The following is a 24336-nucleotide window of genomic DNA, read 5'->3' as shown; positions in this document are numbered from 1 at the left end:
CTCAGGGGAGCAGAGAATGATGGACCTAACAATCTGGAATGGTGAGGTGGTGCCTGTCCTGTACTATACCAGCTAAGGGACCAACAGGACCAAGTTGCTGAGACAACCTCAGGAGGCTTGCGGGTCCAGCCAGACATGGTAAGCCACTGGTCACCTGCTTTGTGATCCAGGGACAGAAGGGAGCCCATGGGCAAGCTCCTTTCCTGCCTTTATGTCTGGGAACCTTGGCAAGGATGGAATTCAGATAGGCTTGCTTTACTCCTGGCCTGGGACCACAGTCCAGATCTCATTTTCCTCATGGATTTTAAGACTAAGACAATAAGTTGCTTTCAGTTTTCAGTAAGAGTTTTCAGTAAGAAAGAGCTTTTTGATAGATATTCATAGGAACAGCAGCAGCAACACAGATTTTTTGGGTTCTAAGCCTCCTTGGAAACAATCTTCTTAATTTCTCCAAAAAGTTTTTGTGACAGTAAGTGGATTAATGCATAAAACATTATATCTGTTACAGTATTTAGCAATAGTAAACTCCAAATAACCAGTAGCTGATGTGAACACACCTAATCTAAGTTCCAAATCTAATCCTTATCACTGCTTTGTCTTCTATTCTTGGTAGTGAAGAGCCCCAAACAGTGTCCAGAACCACTTGTGCTCAATGCATCATAGCTCTTATTAATTTATTACTTATTCATCTCCTGAGAGTTGGATCTAAGCATTAAATGCAAGTTGAAAGGATCCCAAACTCCTTAAGCATATGATTTAAAAATTGCTGACTTGAGATGAGATTAGTCTTTTTATTTCAATTCAATTAACACAATAAATTTTGTGAATGTTTGCTCTGTGATAAGCACACGCCAGAGGCTAGGGGTAGAAATATAAATAAACATGACCTTCCTCTGAGGGAGTCAGCCTAGGGAACCTGGGAAGGGTGTCTGGTAGACAGACATTATAATGGGGTATGATAAGTGTGGCTATAGAAGCCCAACAAGGCAGAGTAGTAGAACAGAGGCAGGAGCTATAGGAGCATCAGGGATTATTGGGGGGAGTTAACAAGGAGATGGTTTTGAACATGATTTGTGACTAAGAATCCTTCAAACTCTCAGAGGCAGATACCTAGGTTGAGTCTTCTACTGAGCAAGGACTCAGTGATGCCGAGTTATGTCCAATTATGTATAATTAAAGAAATGACTAAATAAGTGATTTGGGGACAAAATTTTATATTGAGAGCATAGTGGGGAATAGGAGATGCATCTTCCTAAGGAAAAAAAAAATCTATTTTCCTCTGACTCTGGGTCATCCATTCAAGATTGGAGTGCAAGGGGATGTGAGTGTTTGCAGGGAAGGGAGGATAAGCTGATGTTTTTGTGGTCTGGAAAAAAAAATTGTTACCTTTCTATCCACCTCCAAGAGACAGGGGTTCAAAAAAACCAAAAATGGATTCTAGCAGCCACTCAGAAAAGAACAAGGAAATGACCTTGCTCTTGGGTTTCACATGTCTGAGCAGAAGTGAAAATTAATTTCAGCCATTTTCACCCTCACAGAGTCATAGAATCCACCAGAAAGGCAGAGGGGAGGCAGGGGCAGGACCCAGGGGAGAAGATAAGCAGTGAAACGTGTCAGGTGAGACTAAGAGTGTCCTTATTAGACATGTTTGTTAGAGAACCTCAGAGAGGGCTTTTATGGCTGCACTGAGACTAGACTCTGAAACCCCCATTTAATGTTCAGCCTCACTGCCTCCCCCATTTATTTTTGCACTTTTGAGATGACTCATGCAAAATTTCCTCTCCTTCCATGGATCTATACCAGTCTCCTGACACCAGTACATTTCTGATCAAAATCAAAAGCTGTGTGCAATAAAATATTTGAGTAGAAGAAACATTAAAATAATCCAGTCCACGATTCACTGCAGGAATAGTGGTGTGAGAAGCTGGGTGATCTCCCTTTGAAGAAAACACGTGTAAAACTAGACACAGTTGTTGAAACCAACCATCTCAGAGCACTGGAAAATGAGCAGAGGCAGATAACAAATTAAGAAGGTTTAATCTTGGGGTGTCTGGGTAGCTCAGTTGGTTAAGCATCTGACTCTTGATTGCCGCTCAGGTCATGGTCTCACAGTTCATGACATCGAGCGCCACGTAGGGCTCCGCATTGACAGTGTGGAGTCTGCTTCGGATTCTCTCTGTCCTCTCTGTCCCTTCCCTGTGCACATGTGTGCTCTCTCTTTCTCTCTCAAAATAAATAAACATTAAAAAAAGAGAAGAAACTTGAAAAGAAACTTGAAGAACTTGAAGAAAAGAAACTCAAGAAACTTGAAAAACTGCTACTACATTAGAATGACCGTGAGTCTGTGGTCTTCTTGCTTATGTGTTCTACTGCTTTTCTAGTGGGAATGAATGGTGGGCTTGGTTTGAGGGCTGTTAGTTAGTGATACCAGTGGCTTTACCAGCTAGTGGTGACAGATGTGGTCTGTGATGGGGAGATGAAAATTGGTAGTTTTATGGGTTAAAGGTCATGGAATCTCTAGACAGGAAGTGAAAATCTGCAGCTTTACTTGCTTGAGTTTGTATCCTCTGTTCAGAGTGGGCAGAAAATCACCCAGAAATGTAAGGGGGAGGTTCTGGAAGTAAGAGAGCCATGAAAGGGCTGAGCTAATAAACACCCCATACATATTTGACTGACTGCTATAATATGCATGAGTTGGGGAGAACTGAGAGAGTGAAGCAAAAAGTGAAAGTCAAGGGAAACCTAAGGACTTTCTGTAGATTTGAATTTTTTCCTCCAACCACACACAGCTGGGCAGCAGAAGGTGGAACGTTTACATATTCAAGGTGTCTGAGAATAACTTCTGTCCAAATAATTGCCTGACCATTAAACAATGCAGAAGCAGGGGTTACCCTTAGAAAGCTACACTAAAAAACAAAATAAAACACTAAAAATAAAAATGCACAGTGGTGCCAGTGGCTGCACACCATGGAGGGAAAAAAACTTCACAATTTAGGTGTAGTTAACTTAGTAAAACAAACAAAAAAAATCAACAGCTTTCAGGAAAATAAAATAGAATTCAGAGTCACTACAATTTTCCAATTTTCCAACTAAAAATTACCATACATGCAAATAAATAGGAAATTGTGACCAGAAAAAAAAAAATCAGTCTGATTCCAAATGAGCCCAGATGTTGGATTTAGCAGACAGACTTCAGAGCAAATATTATATTTATGTTCAGGGAATTAAAGAGCAATATTTTTGGGGTGCCTCGGTGGCTCAGTTGATTAGAATCAGACTCTTGATTTCACCTTAGGTCATGATCTTACAATCATGAGCTTGAGTCCCATGTCAGGCTCCATCCATGTCATGGAGCCTCCTTAAGATTCTTTCTTCCTCTGCCCCTCTCCCCTGCTTGAACTTTCTCCCTCTCTCTCTCTCTAAAGAAATAAAACTAAAATAAATAAATACATACATACATACATACATTTCAAAAGGACAATGTGCTCAAAAAGTGAAAACAATTTATGTCAAAGAGCCAGGAAAAAGGGATTCACAACAGAGAAACGGAAATTATAAAAACGGAATCAAATGGATTTTCTAGAGCTGAAAATTACAAAAACTAATTGAAAATTCACTAGATAGGTTCACTAGCAGATCTGAGATAGCAGAAGAAGCTGTGAATTTGATGACAGAGCAATACAACTTATCCAATCCAAATAACAATCGCAAAAAGAAAGACAAAAAAAGAAAAGTTAAAACAAATGAACAGAGATTTAGAGATCTGCCAGACAATGTAAAGGGTTCAAATATAAATTTAATAGAAGCTCCAAAGGAGAGGAAAAAGAAAAAGACCCAGAAAAATTATTTGAAGAAAACATAGCTGAAAATACCTCAGTGTTAATAAATAACATTAACTTAAAGAGTTAATGCTATCATCTGAATGCTTGTGTCTCTCCAAAATTCATATGTTGAAACCTAATGCCCAGTGTGGTGGTATTCAAAGATGGGTCATTTGGGAAATAATCAGGTCATGAAAGTGGAGCCTCAGGTAAGTTGGATAGAATCAAATTCCCTCAGTAGTATTTACCTGGAAAAGAATGAAAATTAATGCCATTATACCCCAGGAGAGCCCCTTCCTCCCTTCTACCATGTGAGGTTACAGAGAAAACATAACCACTTATGAAGTAGGCCCTCACTAGACACCAAATCTACTGGCACCTTGATCTTGGACCTCCTAGCCTGTAGAACAGTGGGAAATAAGTTTATGTTGCTTATAAGCCACCTAGTCTATGGTATTTTGTTATAACAGCCCAAACAGACAAGGACAAGCAAGAAACTGAGTGAACTAGGGGCGTCTGGGTGGCTCAGTCAGTTAAGCATCTGACTTTGGCTCAGGTCATGACCTGCACTGGGCTCTGTGCTGATAGCTCAGAGCCTGGAGTCTGCTTTAGATTCTGTGTTTCCCTCTCTCTGCCCCTCCTCCACTCGTGCTCCGTCTCTTTCTCTCTCAAAAATAAACATTAAAAAAAAAAGAAAGGAAAGAAACTGAGTGAACCTAATATAACATAAACACAAAGAGAACCACACCCAAACATCATGGTTAAAATACAGAAAACCAAAGAAAAAAGATAGTCTTTCAAGGAAGAAGAGGAAAAATAATGCATCACATATATGTCAACAATTATACAACTCATGGTTTACTTCTTACTGGAAATAATGGAGGCTGGAAGGCAGTGGAATGACATATTTAAAATGCTAAAGGAGAGGCGCCTGGGTGGTTCAGTCAGTTCAGTGTCCAACTGTTGATTTCAGCTCAGGTCACAATCCCAGAGTTGTGGAACCGAGCCCTACATTGGGCTCCACGCTGAGCATGGAGACTGCTTAAGACTCTCTCTCTCTTTCCCTCTGCCCCTCTCCCTCACTCATGTGCTCTCTGTCACTCTCTCTATAATAAAAAATAAATAAAAGCTAAAAAAAAAGTTGCCACCTAAGAATTTATTATCTAATAAAACTATCTCTAAAAATGGACGTGAAATAAATCATTTTCCAGATGAAGAAAACTGAGAGAATTTGTTTTTATCTAACTTAAACTACAAAAAAAAAAAACCTAAAAGAAATTCTTCTAGCTGAAAGAAACCAGATGGTAACCAGTTCACAAGAAGGAAATGAAAGTTACTGGGAATGGCAAGCATGAAGGTAAATAAAAAATACATATACAATAATATAAATACATATTATGTTTTCTTCTCTTAACTTTTTAAAAACACATAGGATTTTTCAAAGCAGGAATGATAACATCACTGGGGGTTTATAACACCTATACATGAATATGACAATAATAACATGGGGGGAATGAGAAATGGAGCTAGACTAATGCCAAGTTTCTTTTTTCACCAAAAAAAAAAAAAATCAGTTTTAATTTAAAGTAGATTGTGATAAATTGAAGATGCATATTGTAATCCCCAGGGCAGTGACCAAAGGAAAAAAATTCAAAGAAACTTAGTTGAAAGTAAATCAAGAAGTGATCTTAGCAAGTTAGCACACTAGGACGTCTCAGTGTGTGTCCTTCCCGTAAAAGACAACATCCACAAAAGTATAGAGTAAAGAATTACAAACAGATGAAAGTAGCACTGGGAGAAGTCTCGAATACAATGAAGAATTTGCAGCAACTCAGTGGAGCACAAATCCAAAAATGGTTGCATAGAAAAGCATAGAAAGTATCTTATCTAGACTACTCTATGCTCCAGTCTGACATAACTCAGTACCAAGAGAGGTTCCCTCAACATGACCTCCCCACATTGGGGGAAAAGAGATCAAGAGGATCCCAGCACCCCTTACCACTGCTGCAGACACTCAAAGCTTTCACCATCAAAGACTCCCACAGTATTTATTGGTGCTGCCTTCAGATGATGAAGCTGCCTGGAGTTGATACTGTTGATACTGCTGTGCCCCCCACCCAGAGAAGAAGCCACTGCTATGCCCCTCCCCACCAAGAGAACCACTGCCATGCTCCCTTCCCTGAGAAGGTGCTACTGCTGTATCCCCTACTCCCCCTACCCAACAGTAACACACATGCCTCAGACCTTAGCTCAGCAGCTGCTCCATGTATAGTCATGCCTCAGACAATGGCATGACCACTACAACAACTGTACCTGTGTCCTTGATCCCAGAGCCACGGTCAGTTGACATGTGCTTACATCTTAGACACCAGTACTCCTGCTGCAACAAGCATGTCTGCATCCCAGACCCTGGAGCTACAGTGGCCCTGCACATGCTCACGCACCACACCTGGCACTATGATCACTTGAATGTGCATCAGACACTGGTACCATCACTGTAGACAGCATGACTGCACGTCAAATCCAGCACCAAGAAAGATCTTCTGGGCCACAATATTGCCCTGTGGGGAATAAAAAGAACAGGAGGACCCCAACAACCTTTGCCAAGATGGACCCCAATACATAAAGACCTATCACCATCACTGTGAACACCTGCCACCTTGGCTGCTAAGAACCTCCACAGTCTTTGGTGATGTTGACCTCAGTTTCCAGAGCGACACAGAGACTACACCACTGTGTCTTCCCCAGATCTGGAGCTAAAACTATGCCCCCAGAGCTGGAGCCATAGCACCTCACCCAGCCAGTGCCCTAGAACCCACCCAGAGGTGAAGTTCTTTCCCCACTAAAGCCAGTTTGTAAAGTGTGGAAGAGGTTATGGCTTCCTTAAATGTGCAGTCATCAACATAAGGCTCTAAGGAAAATGAAATATCAAGGAAACATGGCACGATGAAAGGAACACAAAAACTTCTTAATAACTGACCTCAAAGAAATGGAAATCTATGAATCTATGATAACAAAACAACTGTTTTAAGGAAGCTTAGAAGCTATGAGAGAATACAGACACATAACTCAGTGAAATCATGAAAACAACACATAAATAAAATGAGAAGTTTAACAAGGAGATAGAAATCATTGAAAAGAACTCAGCAGCTGAAGAATATAATTAACAAAATGAAAAATTCAATAGACAGTGTCAACCACAGACTTGATCAAGCAAGAATAATCTGCAAACTCAAAGACTTGATAGTTTGACATTATCTAGTTAGAGAAGAAAAAGGAATACAAAAGTGAAGGAAACTTATGCAGTTTACAGTAAACTAGCAAATAAATCAATTTATGCATTATGGGATTTCTGGAAGGAGGAGAGAGAGAACTTATTTTTAAATATAGTGGCTGAAAAATTCTCAAATCTTGGGAGGAGAAAGGACATCCAGATTCATGAAGCTCAAAAGTCCCTAAGTAAAATTAACCTAAAAAGGACTACATCAAGACATAATCAAATTGTCTAAAGTCAAGGACAAAAAGAACTTTGAAAGCAGCGAGAGAAAAGAGACTCATGTCATATAAGGAAATCCCTATAAGACTATCAGTCTTTCTTAGCAGAAATCTTGCATTCCCAGAGAGACCTGGATAATATATTTGAAGTACTGAAAGAAAAATATGCCAACCAAGAATACTATAACCAGTATAGTATCCATTAAAAGTGAAGGAGAGATAAAGTTTTTCCCAGAGAAACAAAAACTGAGAGAGCTCATCATCACTAGACATGACTTAACAGTAATGCTCAGGTTCTTCAGATTGAAACAAAACATGCTAAATAGGATTGTATCAAATGAAAAAAGCTTCTGCACAGCAAAGGAAAAAATCAATGAAGTGAAAAGACAATCTATGGGATGGATGAAAATATTCACAAGCCATGTCTGATAAGGAATAATATCCAAAATATATAAGGAACTCATACAACTGAATAACAAAACAAAACAAAACAAGAAAACAAAAAACAAATGGGCAAAGACCTGAATAGACATTTCACAAAAGAAGACATACAAATGGCCAACAGGTACATGCAAAGGTGCTCAACTTCACTAGTCATCACAAAAATGCAAATCAAAACCACAATGAAGTATCACTTCACATTTTTTAAAATGGTTATTATCAGAGGGACTAAAGATAACAAGTTGGCAAGGATGTGGTGAAAAAGGAATCTTTGTACACTGTTAGTGAGACAGTAAATTGGTACAGGCATTATGTAAAACATTGTGGAGTTTCCTTAAAAAATAAAAAAAAATTAAATTACATTACGATCCCACTTCTGAGTGTATATCTAAAGAAAATGAAATCGGTATTTCAAAGAGAGCTTCATTCCCAAGTTGATTTCAGCATTAAAAAATCACAATAGCCAGGATATGGAAACAATGTGTTTGTTGAATCGATGAGTGGATAAAGAAAAGTTTAATATATATTAAAAAGAAGGAAATCCTGCCATTTGTAACAACATGGTAATAAATAAATGAACAGCTAAATAAAGCTGAGGGAAAAAGTAAAGAGGTATTAAAATGGTATACCAAAAATATTTTTTCATACAAAAGCAGGCAGTAAAGGATGAACAAAAGAACAAAATGGAGATGACACAAGTAGAAAACAAACAGTAAAGTCATAGCTCTAAATACAAATAATTGCATCAAATATAAATGGATTAAACACTTCAATCAAAAGGCAAAGGTCATTTAAGACTGAAAAAAATAGCAAGCTAGCTACAAAACATGCACTTTAAATTCAGACCAACATTAAAGATAGACCAACAAGTAAATTAAAAGATATAAAAATGTATATGAGCAAATAATAAATATAACTGGAATGTCTATGTTAATATCAGACAAAATAGACTTTAAGGCAGGGGCTATCACTGACAAAAGAGGTTTAGTTTATAGTAACAAAATGTCAGTAAAGCTAGAAGATGTACAAAATTATAAACGTGTATGCACTTATACAACAACAACAACAACACCCTGAGCGTATGATGTAAAAACTGACAGAATGAAAAAATGTAGTGTAGGGGTGCCTGGGTGGCTCAGTAGGTTAAGTGTCCAACTTCAGCTCAGGTCACAATCTCATGGTTCATGGGTTTGAATCCTGCATTGGACTCTGTGCTCACAGCTCAGAGCCTGGAGCCTGCCTCAGATTCTGTGTCTCCCTTGCTCTCTGCCCCTTCCCCACTCACTCTCTCTCTCTCTCTCTTTCTCTCTCTCTCAAAAATAAATAAACATTAAAAAAATTTTAATGTAGTTTATAATACAAAAATTTTAGTGAAAATTTTGATAGTGTTCTTTCAGGAATTGATAGAATAAGTAGAAAGAATATCAGTAAGGTTAAGATCTGAGAAATGCTATCAACTAACTCAATTTAACTGATGTGTATAAACACTCCACCCAGCAACATCAGAATACCTATTCTTTTTAAGTCAGCATGAGGCATTTATCAGGAGACTCTATGCTAGGCCATAAAACAAGCCTGCAGTGACTGTGAAAAGATTAAAATTATACAAAGTACATTCTCCAACCACAAGAGGTATTACATTAGAAATCAATAATAGAAATAAATCTGGCAAATCTCCAAATATGTGGAAATTGAACAACACATTTCTAAATAACTTCAAAAAAAGAGAAATTAGAAGGGAAATTAGGAAATATCTTGACCTGAATCAAAATTTTAAAAATGCACATCGAACTTTATGGCCACAACAAAAATTTATAGCTTTAAATGTCAACATAAGAGAAGAAAAGAAATATCTAAAATCAATGAAAAAGAAGAGTAAGTCAAATCTAATGTAAGCAGAAAATAGGAAATAATAAACATCAGAGTAGGAATCAGTGAAATAGAAGGCAAACTAACAAAAAGAGAAAATCAATGAAACCAAAAGGTAGTTTTGATAAGACTTTAGCTAGAGCAATCAGTAAAGAAAAGACCCATTTTCAATACAGAATCTCCAGAAGATTCAGAAATTTAAAATGAGGGTAAAAGTATACTAAAGAGAAAATAATTAATGAAAGTTTACTTAAAAAGCAGTTAGACTCCACCCTCTTGCTTTTTCTGTCCTACTCAGCACACCTTGGCCTTTGCCTCTCCTCATCCCAGCAAAAGACTGGAGGTTTATTCTCTGTTGAGGTTACAACAAAGAGACTCTGTACTGGGAAACACCAGGCACAACTGAAGACACAACTTATATACTGATCTTAGAGGGATTAAGTGAAAATTTGCTTACTGAAGATTGAGAACTGCCAACCTCAGCTTTCTTCCCAACTCTGTATGCAGAGCACAGGCATCCAGACCTGTGCTTCCAAGCTGGAGAGTAGAAAGGTCTTCTTTGGGTACTCTGACCAGCCCAGAGTCTAAAGATGCTATCATGAAGAGTTTTCATGGAAACATCCCAAGTCCTATCATTCTATATTGAGAACAATCTCCCTGCCCCCACCCATGGGCTCAGTGCTTCCAAAGAGGTTTTTGGGTATACCACTCTGAAATATGAGCAACCAATCAAGAATAAGTATTTGAAAAAAAGCATCTACTCACTACATCAGACAAAAACAAAGCAAACAGGAGGGGAAAGAAAACAACTTGGAGGAAACAGAGCCTATGCAGGAAGGGGCAACTTTGAAAAGACTATTACTGATATTCTTAGAGAGTTAGCAGATAATACTGAACCATGAAACCAGAAAAAACAGGATGTTTAAAAAAAGGAGAAACAGAGACTTTAAAAATAAAAAGAGTCTTAGGAATCAACAAAGAAATGGAAGGGCTGAAAGATAAAGCTGAAGAAATCTCAGAGAAAGAAGATAGAGAAAAGTAAAAATTAAAGAACCATAAAGGAGGTCCAACAAGAACAAAAACCCCACAAAGATAGAAAAATAAAACAGAAACGTGGAAATTATCAAAGAACTAGTTAAAGAAAATGTCTGAGTTGAAAGACGTAAATTTCCAGATTGAAAAGGCCCATTGAATGTTCAGCTCAGTGGATAAAGATAAACCTACACTGGCACTGCATCACAAAATCTCAGAACAATGATGTAAAAGGAATATCCACACATTTCCAGAGAGAAAATCAGTGAACCAATGGCCCAAATACCTCCAGACTCCTCAAAGTAACACTAGAAGCTAGAAAGTACCATAATGTCTTCAAAATTCTAAGGGAAAGCTATTTCCAACTTAGAATTCTGTCTTAAGCCAAACTATTAATTAGGGTGAGAGTAGAATAAAGACATTTGGGGGCATGCAACACCTTAAAATGTTGATTCTCAGGTGAGGTGCAGGGAAATCTCAAGAAAACAGCTGTGAAACAGGCTTAGGAAGAAACCCATACATTTCGGAGCAGGTCAGAGGCCTCTGGGGGATTTCTCCAGTAAGGCGATATTACCCTATTGCTTTGTCATGTTTGAACGTGTTGAGAAGAGATTTACACAACTAGTGACAATTAATTTGGAGGGGGCTAAATTAGTGATAAGCACATAGATAATTAAGCAAATGAAAAATCAAGTCAGTTATATCCAGGGAAAACTTAATATTGTGCTTTAAAAAAATAAGCATAGTATATACTATATCTTTCAACTGTGAGTAGAGTTTATATAATCATAATACAAACAATGAATATTTATCTAATAAAAATTATTATATAGCTATACTGGAAAGATGGTGCTATAAACAGGGTGTCTCAGACAGACTAAGAGCTAAATTTATTTCATAGTAAGAAGTAAAAAGGTCTTGTCCGAAACTGAAAAATCAAGAAATAGCAGTCTAAGCATGCTGTTTGGCAAAATGGAGGTAAATGTCACACGTATCAGTTGGAAATGCTAAGACTAGGAAGCAGAAAGTGGCAGGCAGTTGGCAGAGGCAAAAAAAGAAAAAAAGGCTTTTGTTTTCATAGCAAGCCTCTCTTGAGTCTTTAAACCACATACATGTATTACCCTGATAGACACTAAAACTAGATTTTTTTAAAAGAAGAATCAAAAGAGAGGTGACCCAGAACATGGGGAGGAAATGTTCTCTGCCCACAGGTGGACTAGTGCCCAGACACAAAGGGAGAATCTGGGACTGTGGCTCTGAGAAAAATTGCAGAGCACTGGATGCAAAAGGCAGCAAGGGAATGTGTTTTTTAGCAGCTATCCTGAAGTTGACCAAATTGGTAGTCTTGTCCCTAATCCTTGGGAATTCCAACAGGAAATGAACTTGTTGTTTCAGAAATAGCTCAATTCAAAACTGGAGAGGGTTCGGGGCCTATCATAAATATCATAACTCCTGGGTCCTAGAGAAGGTGCCTGCAACCAAATGGTCAGAAGAGCACAGAGCAGTGGCTTCCAATTTTTTTTTAGTGTGACTCAGTTTACATTACAGCTCAGTACCTAAATGGGAATAACTAAATGCAAAGTTTTACCAAAAAACACTTCTTTTTATGTGTTTTATTTTATTCCACTGTATTCTATTTTTATCTCTTCTTTCTTATGCGTACTTTTTTCTTTTCCGAGCTATTTCATTTTTTAAAAGGCTGGTTTTGACATACTAAATTGATTCTCACTACCATTCAGTCATCGAGTCCCAAGGAGCCAAAAACACTGGCATGAAGGACCGTGAAGGGACTTTTGCTAGCCTGGGAAGCAGCTGGATCCGGAGTGAAGAGCACAGGCTTTACTACCACACAGTTTGGAGCTGAAATCCCAGTTTTATAAACTTACTGGCTGTGTCACTTAACTGCCCCCAGCTACAACTTTGTCGTCTCTAAAACTAACATAATGAAACCCAGCTCTGAGGGTTCTTGAGCAGCACATATGCAAAGTGCCTAGCCCTCAATAGGCACTCAGAAAATGTCCATTATCTTCTCTTTTAAATCAAAAGCATAATGCCCCCAAGAATGTGGGTCCTTACAAGTAAGTCCTCACATATCCCTGAAATAGCTTAAGGGTTAAGACCTTGGAATCTGGAACAAGACTACCTGGGTCAGACCCTGCCCTAGATACTTAACAGCCCCAAGAACTTGGGCAAATGTCTAACCTAGCTGGGGTTAGCTTCCTTGCCCTAAAACGGGGACAATAATAATGCCTTAGGATCTCTTAGGGTTTTGTGAGGATTCAATGAGCCAATACATACAAAGCATTGAGAATGATTCCTGACATATGAATACCATGCACATATTTACTATCATCATTATAATGACACATGAATGCTATGTAGACATTTATCATCACCACAGTAACAACACTTGAAGGTTGTGCAGAAGTTTACCATCATCACCACAATTGTGTTGGCTGGGAAAATAAATAAATAAACTAAAAAAAACCAAACAAACTGTACTTGTACCTATTTGCTTAGAAAGGCCTCTCAACCCCCTCAAACTGTCCTCCCTGCCAGGGATGAGAAAGCTGAACATGAGGTAGAATCCAATTTGGAGTAATATGCAAAAACAAGGATGGGCAGAGCCTTGATATGGTTGTTTAGGATTTTCTAAGCACTCGGATTGTCCTAGGATCTGAACTATAGTATGGATTTGGGCGGTTGACCCACTCATCCATCAGAACCAGGCAAGAAATGAGTGGCAGATGTAGAGTATATATAAGAAAGTCATCAAAGATGTCTGCTAGGGAAAATTGAGAAGGGTTTGGAGCAAAGTTTGCACTTGTAACTTTCTCATGCCCAAAAGACAGAGGTGAGAGGACCCCCATCATTGCCTAACTACCAGGAGTGGGCAGCTGAGAGGGTTGGAAAATGTCATAATATCTGTGGTTGCCTAGCTAATGTCCACTCTCCTTCCCCCTTCTAATAAAACTCATTTTTGTGCAGGAATCCTCTTCTCTCCTTCAAGTCCAAGTAATCTGAGGAAATCTGGCCCCAAACTACCCATGAACCAATCAGTATATTTCATCCCTGAGACCATAGCTATCAGTTAAATGGTGGAAATTGTTTTAAGTGGATCCAACCAGGGTGAAAAACAGAGTTCTTGCTTGGAATTATAAGATAGGAGGGCTTGACTTGAACTTCCTACTTTCACTAATTCCCCCTCTCTGTGCAATGTGGGAGCTCATGGTAGCTACCTTAGGATCATAGAGGAGTAGGATTAGAGTAAAGCCAACAGTGCAGATGGAAGAGAAGAGAAGTGTAAAGGAATCAGTCCTTTTTGATGTTGTTGGCTTGCTGGATTAAACCAAGCCTGAAGTCTTCCCTGCTTCAAGACTTTCCAGTTTTGTGAGACTGTAAATTCCCTCTAGTTGAGTTTTTAGTTATTTGCAGCAGAAAGTCTTGATTGAAAAACAAAACAAGCATAACAGGGGTTGCTGGGAGTGGGGGCGGGCAGGGCAGAAGTCGACACAGGATAAAGATGGCTGGCAAATGTTCAAGTCTTCATGTGATATTGTGAAATATATATTTGATCTTTGTTCCAGTTTCTAACACAGGCTCCTAAAATCCTTAGAATTCCTTAAGTGGTGAGATGACAAAGGTGTCTTTTGTTATGCTAATGAGGTGGCTTTTGGAAAACCCCTAGATAGCCTAAGGAGGGGGGCTGGTTGCCGGGGAAACCAACATGTGATTTTACCGTGTGATTACAGCTTTAGAACTTTCAGTCCCACCCCCCAAACTCTGGGGTGTGGAGAGCTGAAGATTGAGTTCAATCACCAATGGCCAATGATTTACTTAATCATGCCTACGTAATGAAGCCTCCTTAAAAAAAACAGGACAGGCTTCTGAGAGCTTCCAGGTAGATGAAGACATGGAGATTTGGGCATGGAAGCTCCAACCCCTTTCACCTTATTGTGCCCTATGCATCTCCTCCATCTGACTGCTCTTGAGATCCTGTTGGTGATTTCCGAAAACCTCCTAAAGTCTGTATTCTGTACATTCCAGAATTCTGTGCATGGAATTAATCCTGGGCTGAACTGCATCCTCCTCAAAATATGTATGTTGAAACTCTAATATCCAGAACCTCAGAATGTGACAGTATTTGGAGACAGGGCCTTTAAGGAGGTGATTAAGTTAAGAAGAGGCCATTGAGGTGGGCCCTACTCTAATCTGACTAGTATCTTTATTAGAAATAGAAATTTAAACTCACAAAAGAGACTCAGGACATGCAAATGAATAAAGAAAAGGCCATGTGAAGACACAGGGTGAAGGTAGCCATCTGCAAGCCAAAAAGAGAGGCCTCAGAACTAAACCTGCTGACCTTCATCTTGGACTTCCAGCTTCCAGAACAATGAGACAATAGATGTCTGTTATGTAAACCATCCAGTGTGTGGTATTTTGTTATGACAGCTCTAGCCAACCAATACAAAGTTCCATGACACTCAACTCTAGATGGCCACAGGCTAAGTCCTCCTGAGAAATCCATTTAAGTTGACTACTATTGTCTAAGACAGTAGACAAAACAGTTTGGAGCAACCTGTGGATGACGTAGAAGTTGTTGTTTTTACTTTTGCTTTGGTTTTCGTTTTGTTTTGTTGACTTTTTCTAACTGTCTCTCAAAATTTCCCATTTCCCATTTCCCTAGTCACAGGGGAGAGCAACAACCCAGGGCCTGACCAGCCATAATACCTTACCTCTCTGACAACAAGGATTGGTTTTAGATCCCAGCATGGCCAACAAGAGCTCCTTGATTGCTGTATAGATAACGGTAATGACAGCTGACTTTGATTGCACCTTACTATAGCCACCTTTTTTACACCCTTTAGTTCTCAAATAACTCTACAAGATGGTTTCTTTCACTATTCCCTGAGAGATTGAGTGACTTACCCAAAGTCACTGGGTTAGTAAAAGGCTGAGCTGAATAAATACCCAGAGAGTCTGGCCTTAGTACCCATCTCTCTGCTGAGGACACTAGGCTAGAGCCACTGGATGGGTGTTTTTCCCACAAGGCAGAACACAAAGAAGCTAGGTCCCCGAGCATGAACTGTTCTCTGCTGGACCCTTGAGTAAGTCAGAGCTCATCTGCCCTCTTGCCAAGATCCCAGACCTTGTCCTGGTGATGAGGTAAAGATCCCAACTTGGCTGACAGTCCCAGGTCCCTCCTTAATCAGCCATCCTGCCCCTCAATTGCAAATGGAGATGCCAGTATCTATTAGATAGACTGATTGTGGGCTTTAAAAGGAACTGACAGGGAAAAGGATCTCATACTGGGCAAGGAACAGATGCTCATTAGGGACCCCGTTCACTTTAGTATCAACCTGGAGACAATGGAGCTTATCTGTACAGTTGCTAAGATGTTTCTTTATCCCAGAGTGCAAGAGTGCACTGACCTTAGCTGTGTCACCAGAACACAAACCTATAATTTCCATGCCTGATGCAAGGATAAGAGCTGCCATGTGGAGTCTTTGGGGCACCCCTTTACCAGAAGCCAGCATCCTATTTGTCTTCTAAAGTTCTCTCAGGACAAAAGGCTTTCCCCTGTCCAAGAAAGCTCCTCACATGGAGATCCTAAGGCCTCAGAGGGTTTTGAACTGCTCAAAGCCAGGCCCCAACCTAACACACCCCAACAACTTCCCAATACCTTTGGATTGGGACATTGTTCCTTTGTGCCTACATGAACCCTCTCCCTATCCCCAAAAAAGAGAAGGAAAAATACACCACCAGAGAAAAAGAGGCCCAGTGTCACTGATACCTCAGTGAAAGGTAGTCTGTGGCTGCTTTCCTACTTGTCAGCTAACTGGGAAATGTGCCCAAGGGCCCAGGATGTAACTGGTGTGGATTTTGTGCCGAGAAGTGGGAACAGCCCCAGAGCCACCCATGGAGGAAGTTTGGGACCAGCACTGGGATATTTGAGGTACTGGGAGAGGGGGCCAGTTAGAGGACATTCGAAAGGGGATGAAGTGGGTGGAACATGTGTAAAGTGCCCTGGAAAGCTGCATCCACACTTCTGCTACCTCTTCACCATGTGTGAGCCCTTTGAATCTGCTCTATAGTTCTAGGCCACACTTTGAAACAGGGTGCCCAACTGCCTTCCTCTTATCCCCACTTGAGTGTCAACCTAGGATCTCAGACTTGACGTGTCCATGACCAATCTCTCAATTTTCCCTCCCAGACTTATTTCTTCCCCAATTCAATGAATCAACACTGCCATTGACTCTTACTCAATCTAAAATGCCCACTAGCCATCCTTTTGATCCCAATCAGCAAATCCTTTGGGCTCTATCTCCAATGTGATCTAGAATCTGCTCATTTATCTCCACCCCCATGGCTGTCACTTCAGCACAAGGCATCTGTGGCCTTCTCTGGCACTTTTAACTCCCCTCTCCCTAGTATTTTCCTTTGAGTCACCATTTTATTTGCTTGATGGTATTTATCAAAAGCTCACGTTACCTTGTTCATTGGTTTATTAGATTGCTACTGCCAGTCTTTGCTCACACTAGAGTACAGATAAGCCCCACAAGAAGGGGGCTTATCTTCTCATCCATCACTGTATCCATAGCCCCTTGAACAATCCTTAGCACATTGAAGGTGCTAGGTCAATTATTGAATAATTGAAGGAATCCCCATCTGGGTCTTATCCCCATTTTACAGAGTTCAGAGAAGGAAAGAGATCTGCTCAAGGCTGCAAGCTGGCAAGCAGTAACAGCAGGACTGGATTCCAGGTCTCCTGACCCACAGTCCAGTCCTCTTTTCTCTCCAACATTTCACTGCTTAGAAAACTCTTCCCAGATTTCCATTCCACAATCCCACTAATTACTGGTTTGAGTTGAGAGCAGATGTTCTGGGAGCTTCAAACCCTGAAGGCTGAGCTGCCACAAATCAAACTTTCTCAGTAGTTTAGAGAGGTCAGCAACATCTCCAGCTTGGCAACTCTAGGCTTTCCCCAGACCACCCCCTGGAGGCCGCCAGGCCTGCTGGGGGCCCACTGCTGGTGAGTCATGGCTGAGTCAGTGGAAGCTCTTTCAGGGATGAGTGCCCAGAAGGGTCCTGGCCTCTTGCAGGGCAGTAGCAGAAGCTGAGACTGAGACAGGCAACTCAGTGGAATACAGACCAAGCCCCAGAAGCATGGAGAAACAGGCCACTGCTGGGGCTGAGGTTTGGGAGACACAGTGGCTATAGGGGATGGAATCTGGGGAATTCTCCCCATTGAGGTGGGAGAGGCCCCCACACAACTTTGGAACCCTCTAACTCACTGGGATCAGGCCCCAAATAGCTCCTGCCACTATCTGAAATGCTTTAACTTTTCACTTATATCACCAAAAATCTTTTCATTTATATTACCAAAAAAAAAAAAAAAAAAAAAAAAAGGACTGAAGTCTAAGTAAAAAGATACATATCAACAATACACTAAAATAAAACATTTTAAAAGTAGATGAGGGAAGAATGAGTCAAAGGATAGAATGAGTAGAAAAGTAAGACAGAGCCAAGAATGAAGACAGTAGGCCCAAAGCCTGCTATGAAGTCCTCTCTACTTGCTAAGGAGGGCCACACACCTGGCTCTGAGTTTTCTAGAACCCAGAATGAAGAGGGCCCAGAATAAAGAGCACCACAGCTCAAGAATCACAATGTCCAAAAGAGAAAACCAAATCAGTTGCTCAAAGAATCTCAGTTCTTCTGAGGCTGAGGTTACAAATAGTCCATTCATGCTCTGGAGTTATCCAGCGGGTCCCCTTGGGGAGGGAGGGGGCGATGGGACACCATGTCATGTAGGACATAACTCCTCAGTGCTCCTCACAAAATCTCAGGGATGAGGCTGTTTTCTGCAGTGCACCATGGTCAGTTCAGGTCACATCAAAGAGTGGCAAGGCCGAGGAAAACAAAACAGGCAGAGTAATCAACAGAATCCCATCTGAAGCCCCTTTCAGCCTTCGGTACTGGGTGAGACAGGGCATGGACAAATCATTTTAACTCTCTGGGCATCAATTTCCTCATCTTTAAAAAGAGAATAATAATTACCTTCACAGAATTTCTATGAGGATTAGCAAACTAATATTGGCCCTGTAATGGGCTAAATGTTTGTTCCCGACCCCCCCCCCCCACACACACACAAATTCATATGTTGAAATCCTAACCTCCAAAGAGATGGTGTTTGGATATGGAAGCTTTGGGAGATGATTAGGCAAGAGGGTGGAGCTCTCATGAATGGGATTAGTGCCCTTATAATAAGAAACAAGAGAGATATCATTTCTGTCTCCATCAAATGAGGACATAAAAAGAAGGTGGTCACCTACAAACCAGGAAGAAAGCTCTCAATAGACACCAGATCTACACCACTTTGTCCTTGGACTTCACAGCATCTAGAGCTGTAAGAAATAAATGTTTGTTGTTAAGCCATCCAATCTATGGTATTCTGTTATAGCATCCCAGTATGACAGACAGATACCGATATACAATAAAGCTATAATAATTAAAATAGTGCAGTATTGACTGATTCAGGAATAGACAACTTGATCAGTAGAACTGAGTAGGATGATCTGTGCATATGTGAACATAAAATATATTAAAATGTTGGCATTTAAACCAGTGGGAAGAGGATAAATGATTCAATAAATTATGGAGTATTTGGGTATCCATATAGGAAAAAAATATATATGCTCAACCTCAGAGGCAACCACAGAAACAAAAAGTAAAAGCAAGATACCATTCTTCCATATCACTGAAAATATCAGACAATATCAGGAGCTGGCTTGGTTAATGGGTAAATGGGTCCTACCAGTTGGGATGCAAAGGACTACATCTCCATATGGAGGGGAATCTGTTAGTATATAGCAAAAAGGAAAAAGGCTTAGTCCCCCACAATTTCACCCCCAGGAACCTATGTTGGAGAAGCACAGGTAGATGAGGATGATACTGCCCTCCTGTGACTGGGAACAATGGAAACATATCCATCAGGAAGGGAGTGGATCCAAGTGGCTCAGATCAATCTATATTACCGTCAAATCCTATTGGGGAGGTAAAAGGTAAATGGAGTCAGTGGCTCTTGAAATTCGCTTTGATATACAAGTGCTTTAGGTTATAAGCATTTCTGGAACGACTCATGCTCACAAACCAAGGTTTTACTGTACTGTCTCCACCTCCCAGAGGTCTGAGCCCCTCTTTCTGTGGCCACTGCTCCTCCAACCTACCTCAGAAAGGCCTTTAACCTCCCAGACCACTCCGCTTTCTTCAGGACCTGCTCGGTTCCCAGTGCCACTCAAGTTACAGAATGCATCGCACAGAGGAGCCTGGGTGGCTCAGTCAGTTAAGCGTCCAACTCTTGATTTCAGCTCAGGTCATGATTTCACGGTTCGTGGCATCGAGCCCTGTGTTGGGTCCCACTCCACACTGACATCATGGAGCCTGCGTGGCTTCTCTCTCTCCCTCTCTCTTTGCTCCTCCCCTGCGTGGGCTCTCTTCTCTCAAAATAAATAAACTTAAAAGAAAAAAAGAACGCGGGGTGCCTGGGTGGCTCAGTCGGTTGGGCATCCGACTTTGGCTCAGGTCATGATCTCGGCGGTTTGTGAGTTCTAGCCCTGCATCAGGCTCTGTGCTGACAGCTCAGAGCCTGGAGCCTATTTCAGATTCTGTGTCTCCCCCTCTCTCTGCTCCTCCCCTGCTCACGCTCTGTGTTTCTCTGTCTCTCAATAATAAATAAACATTAAAAAAAATTTTTTTAAATAACAGGGAAGAGATCCTTCCCTGTCTTTCTGTAAGTCAGAGTGGGTGAGGCAGGTGATGGCCAGGCCACACCTGAAGTGAACTAAGGGAGTCCCATCAAGCTCATTTCCAGGTGGGAGAGGACAAATGTCCTAGCTTTCAAACCGCCCACCCCATAGCCAGCTGCCCATCCAGAACATTCCTGGCATCCCTGATTTAGCTCATTTCCCTCCTATAAGAATACATGCTCGTTCATTCATTCATTTGTTCACTTAGACAAGCATCACTGATTAGGGGCCCATCAAATTTCAGCTCTGTCCCAGGCACTGGGAACAGAAGTAGGACACCATCCTTCACCTCACAGGGTTTGGAATCTAGTAGGAGAGACAGACAACAGACCAGTGACCTCCCAGTGAAGTGTTAAGTAGCTGTTTGCCTCGGGGGACAAGGAAGCATAGACGAGGGGCACCAATTCCAGTTAGAGGAGTGGCTACTGGGAGAAGGGAAGAGAGAGACAGGATTAATACCCTTGGAGAAAGAGTGGAAAACCTATGTATTCTAGGATCCGCAAATAGGTACATCTGAACAGATTTATTAAACATCTCTACTCCCTTCTAACACTTAAGGTAGATCACACAAGTATAAATAGCCCAGAACCTCATATTTTGCAGGTACAGGATATATTTGCATAGACATGTTTATATGTGAGTGGGCTTAAAAAATCTTGGTTCTGGGGCACCTGAGTGGCTCAGTCAGTTGAACATCCAACTTTGGCTCAGGTCATAATCTCACGGTTCACGAGTTCGAGCCCCACATCGGGCTCACAGCTGTCAACTTGTCAGTGCAGAGCCTGGAGCCTGCTTCAGATTCTGTGTCTACCTCTCTCTCCGCCCCTCCCCTACTTGTGCTCTGTCTCTGTCTCTCAAAAATAAATAAACATTGAAAAAATTTTAAAATCTGATGGCAAGAAGTCTTTTGTAAAGACATAGTTCAGAAGTACTATGATGTTTAAAGTTTGGTTCTTATTTTAAACTTGAGACTCTGAGATTGCACAGGTGTGAGTCCTTTGCACAGCTAGACTTCAGGGTAAGAAGGGCCAGTGAGGGGTGGGATTGGGTTGAGAGGATTCTGTGCAGTCATTCTAAGCTGCTCTTCTCTCCCTACTGCCAACAGGTCATTTTTCCCCCTTGGTAAAATTCAAAGAGAATCCAACTCTTCAGCACCATAAGCCCTGACTTGCAAGGATGCAGAAATGCCTATGTAGGGAACTGGCTCTGGAAATGGAGGTCAGGTTCAAGGAGAACAGAGTAGGTCCTACAGAGAGAAGGTATGTTGAGGCTGTCTTGAGGTGGGGTACACCATGGGTAAGGCTTAGCTGCACAACTCTTGGCCCCAGGCTGACCCGGCCCTTCCTACAACAGTTAGACTACCTGGGCCTGCATGGACCAAGACCTTCATTGGAGGGGCAAGGGGGAAAATCAGGAGGAATTTCATTAGTTCATTAGTTCATTCTGGCTGTGTCATGTTCACTTACACAGGCTCCTGACTCCAGAAGACCAGGCCACTGAGGAAGAAAGTGTCCCACTGTCTTAGTTTTTTGGGCTGCTCTAACAAAATACCCGACTGGGTGGCTTATAAACAACAGAAATTTATTTCTTACAGTTCTGGAGGCTGGGAGTCTGAGATCAAGGCAGTAACAGATTGGGTATCTGATGAGAGCCCACTTCTTGGTTCATAGCTGGTCGTCTTCCCACTGTGTCCCTACATGGCAGGTGCAGAGAGGGAGCTCTCTGGGGTCTCTATAAGGACACTAATCCCATTCATGAGGGCTCCACCCTCATGACCTAATTACCTCCCAGGGCCCCACCTCCTCATACCATCACAGTTGCAACATGATGAATTTTGGGGGGACATATGCAGACCGTAGTATCATTCTGAACATCTTCCTTTTCTTTACCTCCTCTCTCCTTCTCCTTCTCTCCCTCCCCCTCTCTCTCTTCCCCCTCCCTCCTTCCTTCCCCCCTCCTCCTGTTTCTCTGTCTCTCTCTTATTCTGTCTTTCCTTCTTACAGCTTATGACATCATCACAACCAACCATAGTCAAGGAGGGCTGATTCTGTTTGCGAAACATTTTGAGCCGATCATGAAACATTAACCTGAAAGTGATTTATCAGGGGATCCTACAGAGATGTTTTCTCTGTGTTCATCCATCTGTCAGTTGCACCTTGGCCTTCTCCCATCCCTGAGTGCAGTATAAGCCCATCTTTGTGTGCTATTCTGTCTCCACTGCCAGTTCTCTCTGTGAATCAGGAGCAGTCCTAGTCATGAGATGTTAGCAGAATGGCAGCCGACCATGCCGAGCTCAGGCTTGCTACCTACATTCCCCACCAGAAAGTGCTCTGAGTCTGTGCCTAAAACCCATGGCCCAACCACGGGGCACATTTGTCTGCCCCATGCTCCGTCCTATTTTCCTGGTGTCAGATTCCAAACAGAGCTACCTCATGTGCAAAGAAGACAAACAAGGCAGCTAAGATATTCAGGAGTACTGCCAGCCTGATTGTTTAACATTTGCTCACGCTGGGCATTAGACTACAAAGAGCAACAGGCACACCTCGTTTCAGATGGTACACAATCGAAGAATCAGTTGGCACACAGACAACAGAAGAAACATCATTTATTAGGTGCCTACTCTGTGCCAAATGTTATGTCAGGCATTTTATAGGCATTGATTCTAATCTTCATACTAACCCGCTGTGGAAGATACTGTTACCCCCAATGTGTAAGTGGGAAACTGAGGCTCGGAAGCCCAACCACAAGTGACAGAGTCAGGACTAGACCCAAGGTCCCCGAAGCCTGAAGTGTGCCCTACAATATACTTCCTTCCAACCTCACTGGTCGGGATGGGGTGCAAGAAAAAGTGTGTATCCCACTTGCTTTAGCATCTATGGGGACAGCTGGTTTGAACTGATGTTAGGAAAGCAGTGAAGTATAAGGGGGATTCTGTCCCCAAGTAGGGAGTTCTGTCTTCTGGCTAGGATTCCTGGAAAAGGGGCTGAATATGAAGATCCACAGACAGGCTTCTCCTAGAATCCCTCCCCAGTGCTCTGTGATAGATGACCAGGACTCTGTTATCTTTTGTGACCAGGTCTTGATCTGCCTGTAAAACCCATGCTTATGGCCTAGGTTTTCTTAGTGATAGAATGATTAAGTTGGACTTCATGCCTGTGTGTGACAACATCTCCTCCTGACACCCACCCCTGACCTCTGGTATCATCAGATGTTGGCTGATGGAAACGAGAAGAATAAACTCAATTAGCAGTAGCTGTTGGATTGGCCTCTAGGAGCGCTGTTCAGTTTGTGAAGTAATTGGGCATCTCTGCTCTCTTCTTTAAGAGGGAGAGTTCTATGGCAGGCTCTAGAGACTTCTTCATCCTGCCTGTGGCTCTGTGACCACCTCATTACCCACCCCACCCCCAACTGGTTTAAAGCAGGGCAGAGAATAAGCAGGCTCTCCTCCAGAATATGGGGGTACAGCTGTTCATGTATGTCTTACCTGCTAGCTCTCATCCCAGCCTCTGTCTAGCTGGCTTTGACCTCTTACTGGCCCAGTATCTGCCAGACCCTCCCACTTCGCAGTTTCTGGTCCTGCTCCCTGCCACTGCCCAGCATGACAGATGGGTAGGAAGTATCATGGAATCATGGGTCAGAAGATGCCAGAGCTTGAACCCCTCATTTTGGTGAGAAGGAAACCAACCAAGGGGGAAAGTGATTTGACACAGGTCTAATTTGCCACAGAGCCAGGATGAGAACCTGGCTCTCCTGGTTCTTTTCCAGGGCTCTTTCGATCATTCAAAGGAACCAGGCTCCTTGGGTGAGGTAATGCTTCAAAGAATCTAGAAAGCTCTCCCTTACCCATCAGGGCTGTTTCACTGCCATCATTA

At 41.7% G+C, this 24336-nt stretch overlaps 1 long non-coding RNA gene across 1 annotated transcript; it reads left to right on the top strand.

The window, feature by feature from the left end:
• The first annotated feature begins 63 nt into the window (after positions 1-63).
• On the top strand, positions 64-21697 carry LOC122216919. Its single transcript, XR_006201191.1, has 3 exons — positions 64-138; positions 15346-15468; positions 21570-21697. It is a non-coding gene; the product is annotated as an uncharacterized LOC122216919 (long non-coding RNA).
• The last annotated feature ends 2639 nt before the right edge of the window (positions 21698-24336 follow it).

This window comes from Panthera leo, chromosome B1 (assembly GCF_018350215.1).
Source record: "Panthera leo isolate Ple1 chromosome B1, P.leo_Ple1_pat1.1, whole genome shotgun sequence".
NCBI classification, from domain to species: Eukaryota; Metazoa; Chordata; class Mammalia; order Carnivora; family Felidae; genus Panthera; species Panthera leo.
The sequence above is the reverse complement of the archived record's forward strand: the minus strand, read 5'-3'. Positions and strand labels throughout refer to the sequence as shown.